The sequence below is a fragment of the Cervus canadensis genome, chromosome 10, assembly GCF_019320065.1.
Source record: "Cervus canadensis isolate Bull #8, Minnesota chromosome 10, ASM1932006v1, whole genome shotgun sequence".
NCBI lineage: Eukaryota > Metazoa > Chordata > Mammalia > Artiodactyla > Cervidae > Cervus > Cervus canadensis.
The window spans coordinates 70392769-70410042 of NC_057395.1; the positions used below are offsets into that span (position 1 = coordinate 70392769).

Consider the following 17274-nt stretch of genomic DNA (forward strand, 5'->3'; position numbering starts at 1 on the left):
CAGCGTAAATCATCACCCTCATTGACGGCTGTTGTATTTTGATTTGCAAGAACACAGTTTATCCCAAGGGCTGCACAGCCTCTGTAACACTGTGGTCTCTGGTCTCATATTTTCAGTAGTAAAATGGCAACAATCTAGACTCATTCAAAGTAGAAGGAAAATTGTTAAGGGCCCAGGAGAGGAAACTCTGAACACCCTGTAAGTTTGCAGGGAGGAAAGGATGAGACAGGGAATACAGAATTCTCAACTGGAAAGACCAGAAGGGAATTTCTAGATAATTCTAATCCAACTAGTGGCCCATACTTAGACTCTGTTAGATCCACACAATAGAATATATTTTATTTAAAAAGTGGCCAATATTTAAAATCAGGAGATTTTCCACAAAAAGTTAGATTTAGACATTCTCTTGAAAATACAAGCTTGGGCAAGATTAAGCCCAAGCTGCTTCATGGTAGCACCTGGCTGGAGCCAAGAAATATGGCCCTCCAGCTGGCCTCACCCTGAAGTCTGTTCTCCACTGTGTTCATTATTTGCATAAACTAAGGCACTCCTGGACTAGAAAATTTGGAGATTCTCAAATGGATCTCAGGACAAGGCAAAAGAGACCTGTAATAATACTGTGGTCTACATCCCAACCAGTGATCTGTTATATCTGCTGGAGGCTCCTATTTATGTGGTCAAAACTGCCCTTCCCCAAAGCCAGAAGCACAACTGTTGTCATGACCCCCAAATGGCCATCAAACATCTGAAGCTCTCTCAGCTCCAGGGAGAAAAGAAACACTAGAAGAAAATTATTACAGCCTACAGGATGGAATGTTCTGCCTCCCTAGAGATGAAGGCAGGCACGGTCTACCCCCACATTTAACCTCATGTATGCAAAGGAAATGGACAGACAGATCACACAGTTGGTCTGAGATGTCCTGAAGATTCTCCACCTAAATATTAAAGAGTATGTCTCCAATTTTGGCACCCCAATGAGGTAAAAATGGCATAGGAACAGAAAGCTTCCAACAAGGAGCGCTAATAAAGAAACTCAAGGACTCTAACAATGAGAAAACTGAGTCTCAAAAAGTTCTAATAACTCTGAGAACTATGAATTAAATCCAGGAATTCTTCTCCAAGTCTGAATAAACAAAACACATTCATGAACTCTTTTCTAATTAAAGGCACACTCCATTCAATCCACAGATGCATCAAAATTAAGGTACCAAGAACGAAAAGACTAGTGAGATTGGAGGTATACTCCTGATGGAGGGAGGAAGATGACCTCAGCAAACCCAGGTGCTGGAGCCAGCCACATTCCGGGACCGGGAAGGGTATTAAGGAACCGACACTATATTTTACACTGACACGTGGACAAAGATTACAGGTTTCATTCTGGATTCATTCCTGATCATGGAAACAACAGTTCCATCAAATATGGGAACCACTCAGGAGAAGCCTCTGTCCCATGTCCAAGTTTGAGTTTAGGCTCAAAGACTAAATAAACAGTCTGACAGTTACATTTTAAGAGTAGGCCCAGGACCTACTGTACAGCACAGGGAACTATACTCATTATTTTGTAATAAACTGCAAGGGGAAAGAATCTTAAAATTATATGCAAATATATACATATATATTCCTGTGGAGTAGGAAGTGGCAACCACTCCAGTATTCTTGCCTAGAAAATTCATGGACAGAGGAGCCTGGCGGGCTACAGTCCACAGGGTCGCAAAAAGTCAGACATGACTGAGCAGCTGAGCACATACACACACAAACACACACACACACGTATGTGTAGCTGAATCTCTGTGCTGTGTGCCTGAAACTAACACAACATTGTAAATCAACTGCAATTCAGTTTTTAAAAAAAGATTGAAAGAAAATTTACCAAAATACTGAAGTGGCTGCCTCTAGGTTGTAGGATCACTTAACAGATGGCAGATACCCTTTTTTGCTCCTTTTTGTTCTCTCATATCGTCACTTTCTTAAATGGGCTGATCTTACTTGTTTAAATAATCTATAGTTACATAAGAAAAATAAAATGAATTAGTCTTATTCAAGTGAGGGCACCCAGTCAGGCATCTATCCAGTCCTGATCTAGGACCCAGATACCTATCCCAACGGAGCAAGCCTACACGTTTGCATTCTCTGTCCCCTGTCAACTTAGACAAGGTCCCCCAACACTCTGCCATCTCCACTGTACCTCCTAACCTCAGCAGCAAGGTCCGCAGCACATAGTAGGTACCAAATAAATAGCATTTAAATGAAAAAATGCACAACCTCTTGTATTTCCCTTCACCTACTCTTTCTCTGGGTCTATCAATTTAAAGGATGTTACTCAGGTGAATGATAGTTCCTGGAAGAGACCATCCAATTAATTACCCTTGTAACCTCAAAAATCATATTTGAAATCAAATCTGCACAAGTGACAAGTAGAGGATATAAAAAATGGCACTCTCCTCAGCCTCTTAATTACATCCTATATATCACACTTCTCCCAAGCTCTGAAAATGTCCCATTTAACATTCTGCACTTGGCATTCAATTCCAAAACCTGAAATGGAGATTGTATTACTTAAACATTTCCCTGATTTTTTTTTTTACTCACTTGTTCCCCATTTTTACCCTTCAACCAGATTTTATCTACTCCCTCATTCCCTATTAGGCTATCATGTACTGGCCAAAAAATTTTAGAGGAAGACTCAGAGGAAGCTGAAATACTTCACTGTCCAAAGACTAAGGGGTATTTACCCAGGGGCAAATGTGAACACAAAGGATATGGTGAAGCCAGTTACCACCAGATACATAAAGACAGAAGAAACACGTGAGGGACTTACCTGATGGCCCAGTGGTTAAGATGCCGAACTGTCAATGCAGGGGCATGAGTTCAATCCCTGGTCCAGGAACTATGATCCTGCATGCCATGCAGTATGGCCAAAAGATGACCAATAAAAAAACACCAAAAAGGAAAGAGAAACACAGAAGCAGAGGCATGTTGAAGACAAACAGAGAATTGTCCCTCTCACCATTCCTTTCCACAAAGCTAAGTATCTTGAGTTTGGAGACCAATGTATATAGCATGATCAAAACGTAGTTTAAAAAGTATGTATGTGTGTATGCATATAGATGTGTCTGTATACTCATAGGAGAAAGAATGGATAGACATGAAGCAGAAAATACTAATAAACCCTGTATGTGCTGCAATGGAGGAGCCGGTGGGCTAGGGAGATAGAAACTTCTGCTTCTTCCTGTATGTAGTTCAGATAAATAAAGTAAAAGGACTGTGGATGAATTGTGTTTTTGTGCTCTACCTTTTTTCCAAATAAAAGAGAATGTTGAGTATGTGCGTCTGTATAAAGCTTAGTTCTTTGCCTTCCGGTTAAAACACAGTGTTTTAAACAAACACTTATAAACAAATATGCACTGAGAAGCAACAGCAGAATCACATGGCCTGAAATTTAGCCTTGAGGCATCTAAATGAAAACCCTTAGTTGCCAGAGCCACTAGTCAGTTCTCACATCCAAGGTGAACATTACATCCAGAGGAAGAGGCGGGACTGCCATCCCCTCCGTCTCCTCATTGGCCCAGATGTGGTCAACGTGTCCACTTATTCACCAATCGCTGTGCCCAAGGAAACGTATGCGCTAAGTGGTTTAAGAACCCAAGCCTAGGCCAATCATTGAGCCTAAGAAAGTTGAGTTAACTCGGATTGGCCAAGACCAGCTCACAGATTGGGGGGTGGGGGTGAGGTTGTCAGGAGTGAGATCCTAAGGAAAGAGAATAAAAATCTAAGTGTAATCGGGAGAAAGAAAGGGAGTGCTAATGCTAGTAGGCTGAAGAGAAAGGGTTCCTGTGACCATCTATATCCTGTATTAAGGGTCCTGGGGAGATAGACCCTCGAGAGCTCCTTTCCCTCCATAAGATAACATCAAAATCATTTCCTCATCAATTATCACATTGTGGTAGGCACACACACAGAGCCGCTTTTATCTCAAATTGACAAGCCTTAGCCTGAACTACTCTAGATACAACCCCCCGTCTTGTCTTTTCTAATTCATCCTCTTACCAACCATGAGAATTATTATTTCAAGAGAAAACTGAATTATGTCATTTTCCTACTTTGAACCTGTCAGTGGCTTCCCATGGTCTTCACAACTCCTTGGTGTGTCAGCAGGTAGTGGGGGCCCTCCTGGGTCGCCAACCCTTTTCCCCACCACATCCCTTTCATGTCCTCCCGCCAGTCTCACCAGCTCACAGAGCTCCCTAAACCTGCAGTGCTGACTCAGGATTCTGCACGTGTGCGTGCTTCAGCCACGTCCGACTCTTTGTGACCCTATGGGCTGTGTAGCCCGCCAGGTTTCTCTGTCCATGGGATTTCCCAAGCAAGAATACTGGAGTGGGTTGCTGTGTCTTTCTCCAGGGCATCTTCCCAACCCAGGGATTAAACCAATGTCTCCTGCATTAGCAGGCGGGTTCTTTACCACTGGTGACACATGGCATCTCTATTTAATTTCCTCACCTCCAATTCTCTTGCTCTTCTTAAAGGCCAACTTCTATTCCTACTTCAAGATCCAGGTCCCCTAAATCACTCCACCCCAAGAAAGATGATGGAGCACAGTCAGCCTTTCGGAATTAGGTGGCTTATAGAGAAACTTCTAGAGATGGCTCTATCCCTCCCCCAGGAAACAGAACTGCAGCAAGTCCCTTCCAGGTGAGTAGATCCTCACCTTCTACATTCTCAGGTCTTTGGGGGAAGGAAACATCAAACTGTTAAAGCCATTAATACTCTCCTACACAAGAGGTTTTCCTTCACAACTACTTAACTCCCTCTAAAAATGTAAATTGACTTCTTACTCTTCAGAAATTAGCAGCCTGAACCCTGTACACAAGACCCTTCCACCTATGTGAAAAGTGCTAAGTCACTCGTCAAGTTGCTCTCTTTCCAAAAATTAAGCCCTGTGTTCAGCATTCCTCCACTGAGAACTTCCCTCCACCACTTTGAAACCTGTTCATCTTTTCACCTGGCTCGTTGGCACACTATCCACACCACTCCCAAGCAACAGTGAACATGCCATGTTCTTATCAGTCCTGGGTTCTTATCAGCTCCTGATGATGCAATGGAAAGATGCCACAAGTAGACTGTTGTGTCCAGCATGATTAGGAGATACCCGCAACAGTGGCTTGTTTGCCTGGCTTGTAATGGGAGCTCTCTGTTGAACCTTCTGTGGTTAGAGGAAGGGTACACACACTCTGATCAGCTCATGGCCAGGATTCATGCAAAGGCAGTGGGCTGGGTGGGATGAATCAATTATTAGAAATCACTTGCCTCTTCATTCAGCATCTATTTTTGAATGCCAGGCATTGGAACACAGCAATTAAAAAAAACAAAAAGATCTCTTGCGTTTACATCTTACTGGGGGTGGGAGATAGAAACAGACAAGAAACAAGAAACAAGTACCTTGTATTGATGGAACATACTAAGGAAAAAAAGAAATAAGAAGAAATCTAAGTGACCCGTCCTTGTTAGTTCACCCAGAGCTGTTCTCTGGGTAGGAGGGAGCAGGCATTTTACAATACCAAATAGGCACCCCCTCAAACAATTCCATCCCACAACAAGCCAAGTGTTATCAAGGAAAACTAGTATAAAAGCAGGCAGCCTGTTGGGGAGGGCCATGCACACATGATCTGAAAACCCAGAAAAGGGATCCCAGCTCTGTTATGGGTGTGACTCCTTAGCTGTGTGACCTTGGACAAATCACTCTACATCTCTGAACCTCATTCCCTCATGTGTAAAATGATAATAACACCCACCTCATGGGTCTGTTAGGGAGGAGTTAGTGACAAGACCCATGGAACCAGCTTAGCACAGCACTTGGGACTTAGGAACTGCTCGGTAAACATCAGCAATTAATTATCATGCTGTAATTAGTCATAGTAGTAGTATTTGACTTAGCGTGAGGTCCCCAAGAGGCAGATCTTGTGACCAGGATTACAGAACGAATAGTTTACTTGGAAAGCGATCCCAAGAAACACTGGTGAACGAGAAATGGAAGGAAATAAGCCAACACAGGATGTGTTATCAAGTAACTGACCACTGTGGGGAGCTGGAAGTTAATCCCACCGATAGAACACAGGACCACCCCACCAGAGGATGAGGGAGCAGAGAAGCTGATCCACCAACTCCTGTCAATCAGGGTGAGAGCTGCCTGCAGGTGGGGGCGGGGCACGGACAGCTGGCTTTGGAGAAAGAGACACACTGCAATTGGCTGGGGCACCGGATGTGGGCGGGACACACACACACAGGCATCACCATCCAATCAGGTTTCGCCACTGACACCCAGGCAGTCCACCCACCTTCTCCAAGCCTAGTTTTCATCCATAAAATGGAGCAGGGTGGGGGGAGGATTTTATAGATGATATAAATACATCTATAGATATTATAGATTAGTTTATATCTATCCTATATTTAGATATTATAGATTATTATGTATCTATTATATAGATTATAGGTTATTATATATAATAATCTCTGCAGTTTGGAGTTGGCTTGAGGATTTTACAAAACCATGTTTGTCAAAGCCTTTGGCGCGGTGTCTGACCCGAAGAATTTTAGTTTTGTTTCTCTCTTTCGTTTTCTCCCCATTACTCCTTTCTCACATAAAGGGAAAAGCTTGCTTCCTCACAGGCCACAGGGGCCCTTTCAAAAGGGCATTTTCGGTTTTATGGCCTTGCTCTCTGGCTACAAAGCACTCCTTCCCCTTAATGGACTCTCCGACATGGATAACGATCTCTCTCAATACCCCTTTCTGGATGGAGGAAGTGGAGGTGCTTTGAGAGTAAAGATGGCCATTCATGTCCCCAAGGTACGTTTGACTTCTGCCGCTGCTGTTGGTTGCACCCACCTCATCAGGACTTTTTATCTCCAAAGCAAATCAGTGAAGACAGAGTCATTCATAACCCGATTACATTCAGCACCGTCACGGGTACACTGCTGGGCTGCTCACACAGGCACTGGCGAGTCGTCCCGAAAAGAGTCAATGCCTTCTGCCCACCCCTCCCCTCCAAAAAAGACCAATCTTGAAAGGGCCCCCGCAGGAAGCAGGCCTGCGCGGTGCCACCCACCAGCCCATACAGCCGAGCCGGGCTTGGGCCCGTGAGACAAGTGCTCATGTGTGAACAAGAAGCCACTGGAATACAAATGAGCTGGGAGGTCTCGGCGCCAGGAAACCCCCACAACGGCCATTTGTTCGGTGTTCTGGGAAAAACACCAACGGAGCCCTCACGGAGGCATCCCACAGCCAGAATGAATCTGAAAGAAGCTGACCATGCTTGGGGCTGACCGGGCTTGGTGATGGACTCACAAATAAGTACAGCTGACTAAGAATTCCTCTCTATGCGGAGTTAGCACCATCCCAAAGAGGTGCCCGCCAGTGTGGAAAAGGTGATATCACTGATGAGAAATTAACTTAGGTGGTCTCTGGACACAGGACTGCATTCAAGACCGCAAGTATGGCATCCAGTTGATTTTTCATACGGCCCCCATATAAGCACTAACATCCCCATTTTACAAGTAAAAGAACTGAAACTCCAAGGGTTTATCAGTCATTTGGGTGTGATGCTAAAGTCAGTCATATATGCTGACCATGAATCAGGTCTGCCTCTTGAGAGTTAATTTTTTTTAATCTATGATGTTTTCATATGTGGGACTTAATGTCATGAAAAATTTATTTATTATGTGTAGAAGTCACTGGTTACCTCTGCGGTAGAAACAGGTGACACATGGGAAGAGGTGTGGGGGCGCTTCAAGACCCTGGCTCTGTTCTAACTTCCTGGCCTCAGGGGTGGTTTCATGGAAGCAGCATCCTGTGACAAGAGTTCATCGAGGTGGACACTTAGTGACTAGTGAATTACATACACTATATACTCTTGTTCAGTCACTCAGTCGTGTCTGACTCTTTGCGACCCCATGGCCTGCAGCACGGCAGGCTTCCCTGTCCTTCACCATCTCCCAGAGATTGCTCAAACTCCTGTCCGTTAAGTTGGTGATGCCATCCAACCATCTCGTCCTCTGTCATCCCCTTCTCCTCCTGACTTCAGTCTTTTCCAGCATCAGGGTCTTTTCTAATGAGTTAGCTCTTCGCATCATGTGGCCAAACTCTATGCACATTACACTAACCAGGGATCAGAAAACCATGACCTAAGGGCCAGCTGCTTGTTTCTGTACATAAAGTTTTACTGGAACACAGCTGACCCACTCAGTTACATACTGTCTCTGCCTCTCTGACCCTTTTGCAGAACAAGCTGGCTGAGCCCAGTGCACGCCTATATTTGGGCACTGAGCAGATTTGTCTTGCTGTTTGTGTTTTTCTTAGCCAATAATGGAAATAAGTTTGCAGACTCTATGAACATATCAAATGACAAGCAGGAAGAGCCTAGCATTACCCTGACATGTTCATTAAAGCATTTAAAGGTTAGCTAACTTTAAAAAAAAAACACATACAATCCAAAGAGAATATAAGGACACCAGAATAAATGGAAGAAAACCAAGATCAAAGGGAAGACAGGTATTAGAAAAATCACCTATTGAGAGCTCATACATAATGACTAAGACGGGGCAGCAAATCTGACTCAGAGTTTCCTGGACACCCAAGCAAAAATGGTAACAAAATGGTAACACATGTGACAGAAAGGCACTGAAGGTGAGGAAACCACACTGGGATTTAAAATATCCCCTACAGAAAAAAATATATATATCCCCTGCACAGTCCAGCGAGTGTTTAAACCCACGCACGCAACTGAAAACTGGCTGTTCTTGATTTTAAAAGTAACTTCACCCTATTTTTCCTGCAAAAAGATAACTCATTTTTTGCTCTGATGGGCAAAAAAACCCTCAGGAGTCTAATTTTCGCCAACTGCCATGTGGCAGCGCCCGTCCCCATCTGGGCTGGCTGGCACAGACCTCAGTGAACACAGCCCAGGGCCCCAGGAGGGTCCTCTGATCATGGACCACTGCAGTGACCTACTTGGGATTAGAACAACATTTTAGAGTATAACTGTGTTTTATGGGTCATAAATATTGCACAGATGTTCCTTATTTACATCGACTCAGTGGATTATTATTGCAGCATTACCATGCTAATATGGTGATTCCTGTATTCGAAACTGGAGGACAGGAATCAGGGAGATGTAATTAAACAAGCATGGTACACATTTGGGGGGGATCAAGAAAACAAATAGTAGTAATAGAGACCATTGAATGTGGGCTTATTATGTGCTTTATATATGTAGTAACTAATTAAATTCTCAGAATGATCCTATGCAGTGGGTTTTATGTTTATACCCTTTTAACAGATGAGGAAACTGAGGCACAGCTAGACTCAGTAACTTCCTAGGGTCAGAAATGTTGTAGTGGCAAAGCCAGTGTCTGACTCTAAAGCTTTTGTTTTGTTAACAATGCCCAGAAAGCAAAGAGTAACAGCTTTCTGCAGAAGCAAAAGCTATTCTGTGTTAAGCTACTCTGAATCACCGAAGCACGCAACTATCAATGCCCAAACCCATCTCAGTGACCCCTGGCAACTAGAACACTGGCTCCCTACTGACTGACAGAGGTCTCCATGGTCCTGCACTCAGAAGCAGCAAAGGAGTCAAGCCTTTTTGGATCAGGTCAAGGGGCTGCCTCTCACGCCTCCCTGCCCCTCCCTTTCCCTCCCGCCACACTAACTCAGCCTCTATGGCTCCAACCACACCAAAGGGCTTGGCTTTTCAGTGATCTGCAGTTCTCCCACGCCCTCACCTGCCTCACTACCCCACAGCGAAGCCTCACTGTCTACCAGAAACCATCCCTGGCTCCACCCAAGTGAGCTGTTCCCCAGGCTGCCCACTGCAGCAGCACTTTATCGACACATCTACTGTCTCTATACCACGACCACAAACATGCCCATCTGTTTCCCCAAACCAGACAGTAAGCTCCTTGAGCACAGGAATGGTCCTTTGTGTCTCCCCTGCTGATGAAGCTCCAGTGGATGACCCAGAGAGGGACCTCAGCAAATACTGGCGGACCCACAACTGGCTGGGGAGAGAACAGAGACCTGCATTTGATAGCAGCAAGGATGACCTACCAAGTACTGGAGCCAGGCCTCCTAAGATTTGCCATGAACAGCAGCCGCTTAGCAGCTTTTGAATCTCCAAGAAGAACATCTGTGGTCAACACCTGAGACAGAGTGCTGGCTTTGTGACGTTCACTCTACAACCCAAACCACACTTGCCCTCGATTGCATCAAAGTGTTCTCATGATCCATGCTGTCACCGTGAGGTGACGAACAGGCTGTATGTGTCAGGCAGTGGCTGGTTCTCACATATTATGTTACAGTTCTGTGGTCCCTCCACTGGACTAGTGTCCTCAGGGAAAGCCATCCAAGGACATCCACCCAGAGCACATCCATCTCACCTGGGCCTCCTTATGTGTAAAAAGGAATGGGAAGAGGAGGAGGAGGAGGGAGAAGCACATTCATCTCATCCCACATTTTCTCCTTTAGAAAACATGCTCCTAAAAATTAGTTGCAAATCGGAAGTTTGGAATATACAGATCTTTACACGCTATACGAGTGGAGTAGAGGTGGTTATCTGTGGGGAGGGAGCTACAAAAAATTATGAAATTTTAATTGTAGTGTCAATGCTTCATTTCTTTTAACTCCACAAGTGTCTACAGTGTACCCTTGATTATTCAGGATTAGCTAAAATATTTTAAAATAAATTAACAAACAATAAATTTAATTTTGTGATGTCTCATCTTAAAATCCAATTATCTCAGCTTACTGAAAATGACATCTCATATGAAGGAGAAAATGAGTTTGTGTTGGGGAGAAGGAAGTCCTGGCAGAGATGTAGCAGAAGACAGGGCTGGAGGTTCAGCACTGCTTTCCATTCATTCACACAGTCTGTCAACAAACATTTACAGAGCACCGGGGATGTGCCAAGTGCTTCCTAAGTGGTAAGATGGAACTGTTCCCTCCAAGAGCTTACATTCAAGTGGGAGAAACAAATGAATAAGTAAATACTTTGAGATGGCAGATGTTATTAACATACACGGAATTAAGCTAATGGGGACAGAAAGTGCTCACTCCTATGAGTACTTGTGTGAAGGGTGAAACAAAGAAGCATCCTTAGTAGAAAAAACAGAGACTTCCCTGGTGGCCCAGTGGTTAAGACGCTGTCCTTCTGATGCAGAGGGCGCAGGTTCGATCCCTGCTCAGGGAACCAAGGTCCCACGTGCTGTGCGACATAGCCAAAAAATAAAAATGAGTAAAGAGAACAGCAAGGGCAAAGGCCCTGAGGTGGGCACAGATTTTGACTGTTTGAGAAAAGAAAAAAGGCCAGTGTGGCCAGAGCAAAAGTCAGCCAACCTTTTCTATAAAGAGCCAAAGGGTAATTGCTTTAGCCTCTGCAGGGCTTCAGTCCTCCTTGCCACTACTCAGCTCCACCACCGCAGCATGAAAGCTGCCAAAGGCAATCTGCAAACAAATGGACAAAGTTGTGTTCCAAGATGACTCTTTTATGGACACTGAAATTTGAATTTCATACCATCACCACGTGTTACAAAATGCTGTCCTCCTTTTATTGTTAACAACCATGAAGACGTGAAAACCATTCTTAGTTCACAGTCCGCACACAAACAGGTGGCAAGGCCAGATCTGACGCACGAGGGGATGAAGACTGGTGATCCCACCTCCACTTGCCAGGCTAGACTCAATCCGGTAATGGCAGTGGTAACAGGGAGAGATGGGGTTACAAACAGTCTCGGGAGCCAGATCTCAGAGGCAAGAAGCAGTTTGGGTTGGGGGCTTTATTCTAAATCCAAGTGATGCGATTTGAAAGAGAAGAGGGACATGGTCTGATTTATGGTTTTAAAAAACTACTTTGGCAGCTGTCTGGTGATTCTGACAGTGTCATCAACTTTCTTGGACAAAAGCGTCAGAAGGAAGCCCAATGCTGTCCTTTTGATCAAGGATTCTGGAGTCAACCATCTCCCCATCAGAAGCTCTATGGATCTGTTGATTTCTCTCTGAACCTCAATCACTGAAGCTCTTTTTCTTTAACGTTGATTTTCAGTCTGTAATTTTAAAGATTTCCCTATTTTCCTACATTGCAAAACATGGCCTTGGCGCCACAATGTTGGAGGACACATTCCCATCAATTCAGACATGTGCTTCATCTGATTTCCTTTCACAGTGGGAACTATCTGACCAGCAATAAATGGAAGTGAAACAGCCGACACTGTTTTTATATCAGGCTCCATCTTTGCCTCAATGAACTACTGTGACTACCTGCATTTCCATTTTTCTGTTCGTTTTTATAAAATAAGAGAAAACTGAAAAAAACCTCAATCCCAGCTGTACAGACAAAGGTGGCAGGGGAAAAAGAATGGCTTCCTGGCTGGCAGACACGAATACAATGGCTTCATCTGGTTTCATAAAGTCCAGCAGTGGTGGGTGTGAATGAATGATGAAGACAAGCACAGCCTTTCTCCCCTACTTCTTACTTATATGAAAGGAAAGGCTCCTGAGAGACTTGGCCCTTTTTGGCTTCATTGTGTTTACCGTGTGCCACCCTTCCCGAGTCCTGAGTTCCAACATTGCCTCCAGAGCCTGACCTCCACATCTGGACAGAGGCTGTACTTCGTGTCCTGACCATCAACTGTGCCCACGGCCTAGCTTCAGCTAATCCTGCTCCAGCAGACAGAAAGCTCCCAGTGTTATCAACCCCAGAAAAGCCCTTCCTCCTAACACCCTATGACCTCTTTAAAACCCAACGCCTCTCGACCCTCACAAGCTTAGACAAGATTCAGGCTTGTGTCTACATCCTAGTTCCCTCATCTGCCTACTTCTTGGGGTTATCAGTGAGGGTGAAAGGAAATCACATAATTTAAGCCCCCTGCAAGACCCCTGATAGGGCAATCAAGGTAAGTGAGTAACCAGGTCAAACACAACAGATTTTTCCATGCCCCTCTTGCAGTCTCTTACTTAAATTTCAATCCCTCCTATACTCATAGCAGCAAAATGTTTTGTGGCAAGGCTCTGAAGAATACCAAAAAACAGGGTGGGAGGGGGAGTTTGAGATGTGGGTCTATGGCAGGCAGACTCTAAGCTGGTCCCCAATGATGCTCGCTTCCCAGTTCTTATGCTTTCATGTAATCCCCTTCCCTTGAGTGTGGGCAGGACCGGTGACTAGCTTCCAACCAACACAATATGGCAATGGTGATGAGACGTCACTGCTGCAATTAGGTAGGTAAGATTGTGACCTCTGTCTTGCTAGCTGAGCTTCTCCCTTGCCTGGAAGATGAAGCAGACCACGGTGTTGGAGAGACCCATGTCCCAAGGAACTAAGACTGGCCTCTGGCCAACAGCCCATAAGGAAGGAAGACCCTTGTCTAGCAGTCTGCTAAAAAACTGAACGATTGTTACAGATGGTCAACAGGCACATGAAAAGATGCTCACCATTGCTAATTATTAGAGAAATGCAAATCAAAACTACGGTGAGGTATCATCTCACACCAGTCAAAATGGCCACCATTAAAAAGTCAAGAAATAATAAACACTGGAGACAGTGTGGAGAAAAGGGAACCATCCTGCACTGCTGATGGGGATGTAAACTGGTACAACCACCACGGAAAACAATATGGAGTTTCCTTAAAAAACTAAAAATAGCGACATACTGTATGATCCAGGAATCCCATTCCTGGGCACATATCCCCCAAAAGTGAAAAGTCCTAATTTGAAGAGATGCATGCACCCCACAGTTCATCACAGCACTGCTTACAACTGCCAAGATATGGAAGCAAGGTAAACGTCCACAGACAAATGAGTAGATAAAGAAGATGTGGGATATATGTGTGTGTACACATACAATGGAATACTACTCACCCATAAAAAAGAATGAAATATTGCCATTTGCAACAACATGGATGGACCTAGAGATTATCACACTAAGTGACGTAAGTCAGACAGACAAATACCATGTGATAGCATTTAAATGTGGAATCTAAGATATGACACAAATGAACTTATTTACGAACGGAAACATACTCACATAGAGAAAAGACTTGTGGTTGCCATGACAGGGAGGGGAAGAGGAAGAGGGATAGACTGGGAGTTTGGGGTTACCAAATGCAAACTATTACACATTCGTATAACTGAATCACTCTGCTACACACCAGGAACTAACACAACATTATATATCAACTATACTTCAGTAAAATTTTTTTAAAAAACTGAATGCTTCCAACAACTACATGAGCTTAGAAAGAGATCCTTCACAGTCAAGTCTTCAGATGAGATCACAGCCCTAGCTGTCTGGAAGGCAGCCTCATGAGAGGCCCTGAGCCGGAGGACCCAGCCTAGCCATGCCCAGACTCCTGACCTGCAAAAACTATGAGATAACCAATGTCATTGTCAGTGGCCGAAGTGGTTTCATAAGTGCTGTTTTCAGTGGCTGACTTTGTGCCAACTTTTAGGCAGCAATAGTTAACAAACATAGAGTTCCACTTCAATTTGAATTTTTCAAGTCATCCTAATTCAGAAGTCACATGCTTTTGACCCTCCATATACCTCTTACTGCATTGTGCTAGGCTTTCAAACTTAAAAGAACAGATTAGACACTGATTGCTTTCAAAGAACCACTACATTAAACAAATCTTGATCAGTTTCCTCCAAAGAGATATCATTTACTCATTGGAAAAGACCCCGATGCTGGGAAAGATTAAAGGCAGGAGGAGAAGGGGACGACAGAGGATGCGATGAGTGGACGGCATCACCGACTCAACAGACATGAGTTTGAGCAGGCTCAGGGAGATGGTGAAGGACAGGGAGGCCTGGCGTGCTCAATCCATGGGGTCACAAAGAGTCAGACACGACTGAGCGACTGAACGACGACGACGACAACCTCTTTGGTGACAAAGTGGAAAATCAAACCATGGCATGGCCATCTCTGGGTCTAGGATGAACCAATAACATCACTCAGCCTGGCCTGCCTCACACCAGGAACAGAGTTAGGTGGCTCTGAGCCCCAGGCCTCCTGGATCATTTGGATAGAACCAGCATCAGGGGAAGCCAGAGGTGGGGTATCATACCTTCAGTGGTCATTGTCTCATTGTTTTTCATCAAAACCTCTCATCCATAGCAATTTTTCTCATGCTAGCATGAATTTCTTATACCAAATAAAAGTTATTTTTAACTAAGAGCCTCAGGCTGTAAACTTGCTCCCCTGAAGAGTCAGGTCAAGCAAAATCAAAGTAGTCAAGAGAAAAAGCAGCAGCATACTCCTCCAAGGAAACGCCATGTGCCCTGTTCCACCCCGGCCTCTCGATGCTATTAAGAGAGGCCCTTTGGCCCCTCCCCTCTCCCTCTTTTTACCAATCCTCTTCATGCATTTCCTCCTACCTGACCATCCCCCTCTCCATCCCCTTCCATGATGCCTTCATTCCAGCTGCTCCTGAGATGTTCCTTTATAATATCAGAACTTTCCAGACACCCAAGGTTTGCCCTTTAATTCAACGTACTAAATACTGGAACCCAAGGTTCACTAGGCAGAAGGCATCATGCTAACCACCACAGCAGACACTTAAAGAGCTGTGTCTGCAAAGGCTTTAAAAATATTCTACAAAACTCCCTTCCCTCCCACGTGGGAGAATGGGGCCATGGTGCACACCACAGGTTCACAATCTAAACAGTGGGGGGTTTCAGGCCTTGCCCCAGGCTTCAGTACCTGTGGGACCTTGGGTTGGTCCTTTGTGGCATCTAAGATTCAACCTCTTCACTACAAAAGAGTGACTGCACCTAAGAGCAAGGATTGAAGTGGAATGATACACCTGAAAATACTGTAGACAACATCGTAAAAATAGAATCACTTGGATTAAAGAAAACAACTTAGCCTTTTCTTATAACTCAAGGTGAGCCGTTAAAAGGTCAGTTATTGTGTTCAGAGCCCACGCCTATTTCTTTCTTCTGACATGATAATTGTCATGACTGTCACAGAATCTTGAGGAAAGCAATAAGGTACAGCCTTCCGGGCCTTCAGAGAGTAACATCTTCTGTCCATGTGCTACTGCTCCAGCTTCTGAGTTTATTGAGATCTCACGGCGACTCCTTATAGTTTTCCTGCTCCTTTCTAGCAATGAGGCCGTCGCTCCCTTTATTAAGCACCACGGCAAGCACGTCCCCCTGCAGCAGCCAGCCTCCTTCCTTCTAAACACTCTGGGGTCTGTGGTCGGAATCATATACAAACTTTCTAGAATTGAAAAGAGCTACGCCACCGGATGACAGTCTAGGGGTGCTCCCTTAGAGAAAAGACCAGAGCTGGGTGGGGGTGTAGCATCTGTTGGGCCCAGAGATGTCTCAGCTTCTTTCCAAAATCTTGACTGCATACCAGAAGGTGAGCCTTCTAAACAGAAGAATTTCAGAGAAGAAAGGAGTTTTACACGACACCTGCTATATGGTTACCATACTTGGACTTTGTGAATAACTTCCCCAGTGGCTCAGCTGGTAAAGAATCCTCCTGCAATGCGGGAGACCTGGGTTCGATCCCTGGGTTGGGGCTATCCCTGGAGAAGGGAATGGCTACCCACTCTGGTATTCTGACCTGGAGAATTCCATGGACTGTGTAGTCCATGGGGTCACAAAGAGTCGGACACAACTGAGCGACTTTCACTGTGTGCACAGACATGTATCTGCACATCTAAAATTCAACAGCACTGAGACCACGGAGCTATTTGATATACAAAAGAAATTCCCATTTAACAATAATAATTTTCATATTATTTATTTGCCATTTTACATGTTATTTCATATGACACTAAGTGTCTAAGGAGATAGGTATCATCATTCCCCATTTTGAAATAAATATATTTAAGGCTCAGAGAGGCTAACTAATTTGCCCAAGGACTACAGCAAGTAAGCAAGGTGATTCAGGATCTCAGGCAGTCTGAGCCCACAGCCAATCCAGACAGGACTGAGGGTATCGCCAAAGACTGTTGTGAGTTCAAGTCACATGATCAGTTTTTCCTAGTGAAGAACAGTAAACTCTAAAATCCACCCTTTAGACTGAGACTTATCACAATTTATACAAGAATTACCAATTCTCAAAAAAATTCTTAGAAACACCACCACTGTTACCACTTGCCAGGTATTTTATATGCATTATCTCAAATGGTCACAACCGCCCCTGTCAGGGTAGAATTATATCCTACTGATGATGGATGGGCAGAATCTAGGCTGAGAGAGGTACAGTTACTCACCCAAGG

General features: G+C 44.5%; 1 protein-coding gene and 1 non-coding gene across 13 annotated transcripts in view; one reads left to right on the forward strand and one right to left on the reverse strand.

Moving 5' to 3' along the window:
• The window catches only part of PTPRT (protein tyrosine phosphatase receptor type T), a 1113287-nt gene that overhangs the window by 1077763 nt on the left and 18250 nt on the right, over positions 1-17274 (reverse strand). The gene's annotated exons all lie outside the window — the stretch shown is intronic.
• Positions 11165-11237, forward strand: TRNAR-UCU. The gene has a single exon. It is a non-coding gene; the product is annotated as a tRNA-Arg (tRNA).